This window comes from Pinus tabuliformis, chromosome 8 (genome assembly GCF_031772625.1).
Source record: "Pinus tabuliformis cultivar Carrire ecotype Pingquan chromosome 8, CPIR1, whole genome shotgun sequence".
Lineage (NCBI taxonomy): Eukaryota > Viridiplantae > Streptophyta > Pinopsida > Pinales > Pinaceae > Pinus > Pinus tabuliformis.
The window spans coordinates 1525947452-1525955635 of NC_142294.1; positions in this window are offsets into that span (position 1 = coordinate 1525947452).

Genomic DNA, 8184 nt, shown 5'->3' on the forward strand with positions numbered 1-8184 from the left:
CAAACTAAAACCACTTTCGTTTTCCTTTATGAGAAGTAGATAAGAGGGGAAAGAAGGAGACCAACCTCTGTCTTGCGCTTGATTCCTCTCCCTTCTAATAGATCTTTGCCACTCGCTTCCTCGTCTACCCAGCTTCAAAGAGCACCTGTAGAATCAAAGCAACATAACACTATCGAAGAACAGAGATCTACTATCATAAACAATATAGGACCAGATATATATTAACCACACAAATGCATATATCATCAATCATACAAGAATGTGGAGGAAAACTTGAGTAGCTTTATTAATAATCAAGAATAGCAAAGAGGATTACAACCAATTGTTCTGACCCAGCGTCATCCTCTTAGCAAGAAAGCCCTTCTTCACCTCATGAAAAGCTTAGATCACCCAACACTATGATGTTACACCAAGAAAACAGCAGCACTTCCTTACAAGATACAAAATTCCAACCTCTGGATCTCTGGGATGAGGGATCCATCTATAGATGTTTGCAAGGGGGGTGAGTCAGCTTTTGAGATTTGATTAGTGTCCTCTCTCTGATAGTTCTTGATTCCACTTGGAGATTGATGATCTCTTACTCATCCCTGGGAGAATGCAGAGAGGCAAGTGTCACAGGAGAAGTTTCTGGAAGATTCCATGATCCTCCACCTCGCAGATTGACCCTGCCATTTGTCCACTCTCGCCCATCGCACCCCATAGAATGGCTTTTCAGTATGCATCGCACCTCCCGTGTGCATTTAGGTGGGATGCAGCGCACTTTGACCATGGAGCAGGTGAGATGGTCCAATTTTGACCAGTTCTGAGTAGTTTTTCATGGAGAACTTCTGGGAGATGATGTAATCAGCTGACCTTATTCTTTTAGGGGTTGGAACAACACTTTTAGGGACTTAAGAGCCCTTGGTTTATGGACATTTATGATTGGGGTTGCAGTGCCCAAAAATGTCTATAACAGGGCAGCCATAATTCAGTTCTTGTGGAGTTGAATTAGGCTCTAGGGCATTTTAGCAAAGGTTTTGAGACATTTCAGAGGGTTTAGGGAAGTGGTTTCTTTAAAATTGGTAGTATTATTAACAAATTTTTTAAATCAAAACACTGCACAGGTTAAAGGTTTTTTGAAATTTTGCAAGGGTAAGAGGTAATTCGTGGTGAAATACCTGGAATTGGGCGAATTGGCTCTAGAATTTATGGTTCAAGGCAGCTGCAGTGGTTGGAGTAGTCCTGGTACGATCTGAAAGGTTGGTTGGGCTACTTACAGCGTCTTCTGGAGTGAAATTGGAAGTCTATGGGTAAATTCGACATTTACAGTGGTAGCAATGGTTTACACAGCTTACAAAGAGAATGCGCAAAAGAAAGGGCGAAAGAGGGCTTCGTGGCCTTTTATAGAGAAAATGATTAATTTTGGTGGGTTTCACTTTCAAATGAAGAGTTGACGGTTTTTCAGTTGAGTGGGGGAAGTGGTTTTGGAGGGTCGTCGCACCGCTTTTGTGGTGCAGGCAGTTTTTAGGGAGGGGTCACTCGATGCCATACATCATCTGACATGTAGCATCAGGGGCCAGGGGGGAAACCACTTTATCGGGTGGTTATTGCTCAACCATCGAGCGCGGCCGATATGGTTGTGTGCCATTGGATGTGAGGGAGGAATGATCAATAGTAGTTGGGAGGCAAAGATGCGCAGGGTAAATGATGATAATTGATGGGGGGCCTAGGGATTTAATCATGGCGGTTCAGGATTAGTTTAAGGACCAATCCCGAGTTAAGTGATTGGGTCAGGCTTAATGAGGGATTAGGGAGTTGGGTGAAGCTGATACAGGATTAACTTAAGTTTTACTGGGGTTAGGTAGACTTAAGTGATGTTATATCGGGATAAGGGGTAGTTTATATTAGTTTATATTAAAACTAAGGGGTTGGGGTATTTTATATGGGGTTCTAATTATTTACAAGGAAAGGGTTATAATGGGTTTATATAATAACATTAGAAATTAATATGGAATTGCAATGACGGAGTGGGTTTTTCATTAGTACAAGGGTAAATTAAACATTTGCGCACTTAGCTTTATACATAGGAAAAAGGCCTTTTGTGGGTTTTTTGTATGAAAAGGGTTTTATATGGGGGTGATTCACTTTTTCTAGGTGAAAAGTGTTTAAACCTTAGGAAAATGGATTTTATTAGGATAATGAGGGGAAATGAAGGAGGATGATGTTTATGAAGGAGATTCTAGTACTTGCATCCATAAGTCATTAAGCCGAGGGTCTGGTCCCTGCAAAAGTCAAATAAATGCTCTGAGCCCCTTTGACTCAAAGGATTTAAGTACTAGAACTTATTTATGGGAAATTAGTGAAGTAAAGGGGTAAAGTGACTGAGGGGATGTTAAATAAACTATGTAACCATGTTGTGAACCATTGTCCTTTCTTTGTTTACTGCTTATGCACATTTGAAAGATGCATTTAAACATGAGTAATCACTTGACATTTGTGCAACCTTTCTTCTACTTACCCTACCATTTTTTCTTCATTTTATTTGGGTGCATTTAGGCTAGCAAACCCTTATCAATCCTTTTCCTTTTACAAAGTAGACTATCTAATTCTAACCTTATATCATCCAAGGGCTGAGATTAAACTGATGAGCTCCTTTTATTTCCTCTACCTATCTAATGATATGCCAAGATTAAACTGTTTGGTCAGATTCTATTCTCTAACTATAAACATAAAATTTAAAGCATGGTATAATCAAGATTAAACAGTTTGATTACCATGGATTGTGGCATGATTGACAAGCTACACACAATCATTATTATGCACGAAAGTAAATAGTAGTGGAATTTTGGCTTGCACACTTTCATGGTCTCTTTTTGTCTTTTGGGGTTCATATATCTTTCTTTTTTGACCTTTTTCATTATTTTTGTCCTTTGATTTTTCTTTGAGGACATACCCTCTTTAAATTTTTTTATTTTTTAATATTAGAAAACATTTGCAGAAGGCAAAGGTATGTACAATATTACAAGGCTTAACCTTATTCATTCAAAATTATGACTCCTATTAATATAGGATCCTAATAGTGGCTCCACTTGGGGATGGCATTTTCTAGTGAAATGTCAAGAACTTTCAAGATTAGTGGCCTTTGAGTTGTTGTTGATGTTTCCTTGCATATTGCTCCTCTATGTCTTTGCATTATTAATACTTATGACAATAAATATTTAAAGCTTAGGGCCTTCTCTTTAGGCTTCAAATTTAAAAATCACCATCCAATCCAAACTAGACTTTTGAAAATAAAATATGTACAAATGGGAAATGAAAATCAGTAGTTAGGTTCAAAATAGTGTTTAAGCATTCGACCATTCACTAGCCCACCTTCTGCATCTGTACCATCAATTTCTCTTAAAAAGAAAGCATTATTTCCTCTGTAAGCATAGATGACATAGGGACCTTTCCATAGGAAATCAAATTTCCCATGTTTACCTTTATCTTACCTCCTTGAATCCCATTTGAGGACTTTGTCACCAAGGTAGAAATCTTCAGGCTTCGTTTTCTTATAAGAAATATTTTTAATCCTTTACTGCACAACTTGAGACCTGATGTAGACCTCTTCTCTAGTTTGTTGAAGATGAATAGTTTGATTGATTCTTCTTTGAATACTATTTGGTTCAACATGCATTTCTTGAAGTATCTTCATTACTGGAACTCCCAAGGATGATGGAAAAACAACTTCCATCCCATAGACTAATTGATAGGGAGAAATACCAATGGATTTCTTAGTAGTCAATTTGTCTAAGCATAAGTTATTGACTAGCTTTCTATTCCAAGTTTTCTTATTATCCTCTAGTAACTTATTGATAATGTTTACCAGGCTCTTGTTTGAGGATTCAGCTAGTCCATTTCCTTGAGGGTAATAGGTTGTAGAATAACCCAAGGTGATATGATACTTGTTGCAGAAATCTATCATTCTTTTGGATTTAAAGGCTACTGCATTATCAGTAATGAGCTTCATTGGACATCCAAATCTTGATAGAATATTAGTTTTAAGGAAGGTTATGCCAACAGTATCTGTGGCTTGCCTCGAAGGTATGGCCTCTATCTATTTTGTGAAGTAGTCTGAGGTTGTGAGGATCCATTTGTGCTGGGCAGAGGAGGGTGAGTGAATTTCACCAATGAAGTCTAAACCCCATTGTTGAAAAGGCATTTCACCAGAGATTGGTTTGAGGGGTAAAGGTAAAAGCTTTTTCTTCCCCTCAAAAATTTTACATTTGTGGCAGCAGGTCACGTACTTTTTGACATCAACAAACAAGTTAGGCCAGTAAAAACCAACTCTAAGGATTTTATCTGCAGTGGTCTTCCAGTAAAGGTGTCCTCCACAGTCACTTGCATGAAATTCTTATAAAACCTTAACAGATTCATCTTTTAATAAGCAATTAAGAAGAATTCATTAATGATCTCTCCAAAATAGAGCATTGTCTAATATACAAAATTTCAAGGATTTCATCTTTAAAAACCTGCTTTTAGTCCTAGATAATTCAAGAGGAGCTTGTAAGTTCTGTAAAACAAAAATGATATCAGCATACCAAGGTGATTCAATAAAGGCCTGGCTGATTATTAGAGTCGCCATCTCCTCTTCATTATCTATTGCTACAATAAATTTTATATCCAAGGCTCGACAGTTTGATTCAGCCATGAGCTTGGCTAAACCTTGGCCCTCGATTAACTTAGTAGGTTTGATTTCTATATCGTATTCTAAAATAGTAGCTATCCACTTCCCCTCTTTCCATCTCGACCATTTTGAGTTAGGATGTCTTCGACTATTGAATTAGGAACATAGGCTACTATATGAGAATATAAGATGTATACCCTAAAGTCCTTAATGGATTTGACTAAAGCCAATGCTTGTTTTTCCATTATATTGTATTTTAAGTGCACATCTCTCAGGGCTTTGCTAAAGAAGGCAATGGGTTGTTCATAGCCCTAGTCATTTTTCTGCAGTAGAACTGCAGCTATTGTGTGCTCTGAGGCAAAGGAAAATAAAATGAAATCTCTATCAAACTTGGGACTGATTAACACAGGTGTTTTGGTTAAGGCCAGTTTAATGTCTTTAAAGGATTTTTTAGCCTCAACAGTCCATTTTATGGTTGAATCTTTTTTCAGCATATTATTTAGTGATCTAATTAATTCTGCTAGATTAGATATAAATCTTCTAAGAAAGTTAATTTTCCCTAAAAAAGCTTGTAATTCTCTAATGTTCCTTGGGTGTTGTATTTGCAATATGGCTTCTATTCTTACAGGGTCTATTCTTATGCCATCTTTTGAAATTATGTGACTTAACAAATTTCCTTCTTCTAACCCAAACAAAGACTTCTTCGGGTTTAAGGAGATTCCAAATTTCCTGCATTTAATAAAAACCTGCCTTAAATGATCTAGATGCCGATTGTCAGATTTTGAAAACACAGTAATATCATCTAAATATATGACAATGTAATCATGAATTTCTTTTTCAAAGGCTATATCCATAGCCCTCTGGAAAGTGGCTCCTGCATTCATCAGTCCAAAAGGCATTTTCACATACATAAATGTGCCCCAAGGAGTAGTAAAGTCAGTTTTGGGTTGGTCATCAGGATGAACCAAGATTTGATTATAACCAGAGAACCCATCTAATAATGAGATTCTGGTTGACCCAACTACCCTCTGTAAAATGTGGTCCATTTTGGGGAGAGGGTAATTGTCCTTTAGTGACACTTTGTTGAGGTTTCTGAGATCTACACAGAGCTTGATCTCACCAGTTTTCTTTCTAGTTGGAACTAAGTTTGAGACCCAATCAGAAAATCTGATTGGTGCAATTATTTTTGCATCGTACATTCTCTAAATTTCTTTTTCGATTGAAGGTAATAAGACCAGATTAATCCTTCTAAGTTTTTGTCTGAAAGGCTTTTGATTTTATTTAATGGAAATTGTGTGTTGGATGATGTTAGTATCATATGATTTGAGGTACTCATAACTCCAGGCAAAGACATCCTGAAACTCTTTCAGTAACTCAATGTATTTTACTCTTTCAGTGGGGGGCAATGATTTCGACAGTTTGACCAATTTAGGATTTTCATTAGTGCCTATATTACATTCTTCTATACCAGAATTCAAAGGTTCCATTTTATGTTTCTAGGGAACATCATTAGAATCAAATAAATCTTCTAGAGGGGTTAATCCCTTTGGTTAAAAATTATCTTTGAGATTAATTACTTCAATTTCTTCACTGATTATTTCATCAATCTCAACTTGTTCTAGGTTATCTACATCTAATTTGGTAAATTTAGTAGGGTTAAATCTGTCTATTTCTTCACCTTCTATCTCATTTATATTTATTTCATCCTTAGTGTCAGGAACTATGGATGCATCGGTAACTATATGGTTATTTACAAATTCTTCTTCTGAAATTAGAAAGTTATTTATCTGTTTATCATTAGAGAATATTTTCTAGTTCTTAAAATTGTCTAGAATTGCAGGTCTGTGCCTAACTTCAGTAGTGTACTGATGGTTAGGTTGGAAAGGTAATTTGCAGGTGCTGGCAAACATTGCTAAACTATGAGCTTGCATATTGTGTTTTCTAGGGATTAATGCAAGCTTTGTTTCTAGAAAAGTGTTAAGTATTTCTACAATAGTATCTATATAAAAACTTAATCTAGGGTCTTTGGTCATATATACAGCATCATTTTGTTTTACAATTAGTTTAGAGTCTCCCATGACAGAAAATCTTTTATCTCCTAAATTCCTAACTAGCTTAAGACCTCAAATTAATGCTTTGTACTCGGCCATATTATTGGTACATTTAAAATTCAATCTATATGCATGGACTTCTGAGTAATTATTTTCTAAATTGTACATCCACACTCCTGCTCCTGCTCCTAACTTATTGACTGACCCATCAAATTCGAGATGCAATAATATCTCATGCTCATAATTTTCACTATCTGGTGCAACAAACTTTTCATTAGTTACAACAATTTGACCATCTTGTTTATTTAATAGTTTTGTAGTTTGGATAGTTATCATTTATCATTGCCAAATCTAATTTTGATTTCTACGTAAGGCTAATTCTTGTATTATTATTTTATCTTTCTAAATGCTTCTCCAGGTAGTGGAAACAATATTCTTAGTCAGCGGTCTCAATTATTTCCATTTACAAGCCATTTCAACCTTTGATTCTTCTAAAAATGATTCAAGGGCAATAGTTATGATAACAAAGAGGAAAATTTTTAGGTAACTGTAATACGAAGGATATTATCACTCATAAAAGAACACCATAGAATTTAGAATAATTCAACAAGATTTACAAGATTTGTTGATGTATGTAATTATTTACGATTGTCATTTAAGTTCGGGAAGCTAGGACAATTGCATTCTAGGACTTAATGAGAGGTGATCAGTCCACCAGTCTATTACGAACATGGATGAGATGAACTATGGAAATAATCTATATTCCACCAGTCGATTAGGAACATGGATGGATGGACTATGGCTACAATCTATATTCCACCAGTCTGTTGTTGGGACTCAGAATTGACCTATTTTTGACCTTATCTTTTTGCCGTATTATTATCCTTTTGCAGTCATAAGTTGAAAGCTTTTATTTTATAATGACATAATGACCCCAAGGTACGAAGTAACCTCCCGCATATCTATGTTTAATTGTTCATTGCATATTCGTGAATATCTTTGTATTTATCCTTGGAAACGATGAACTAAACTGTCAAGTAATTGCCTTAAGCTTGCGGGAATTATAATGTATAGTTGTTGTAACACCAGAAACAGCAACTACGCAGTTTTTGTAACACCAGAAACAGCAACTACGCAGTTCCTGCAACACCAGAAGCAGCAACTCCGTAGTTGCTACAGTCAGCAACAGTGATCACCTAAAGCAAGCTATTTTGTAACAGCCGCGAATAACAGATGGTAACTATTTAAAGAACCCTGACGTGGCATAATCAAGCGGAGGTCTAAAGCAAGAAGAACACAGTCAGCATGGCCTAAATCAGGAATAGCATGGGGAAATGGCAAAGGAATGTGAAGATCCCGAGAAGATGGTCGAAGTCAGTTACCAGCTGTGTAACAGTCAGAACTCAAGAAAGAACATATTATCATACTGTTGTAACAGCATTCTGAATTGCTTATTTTTTATAAGATGGGTTAACTGAATGGCTGTAA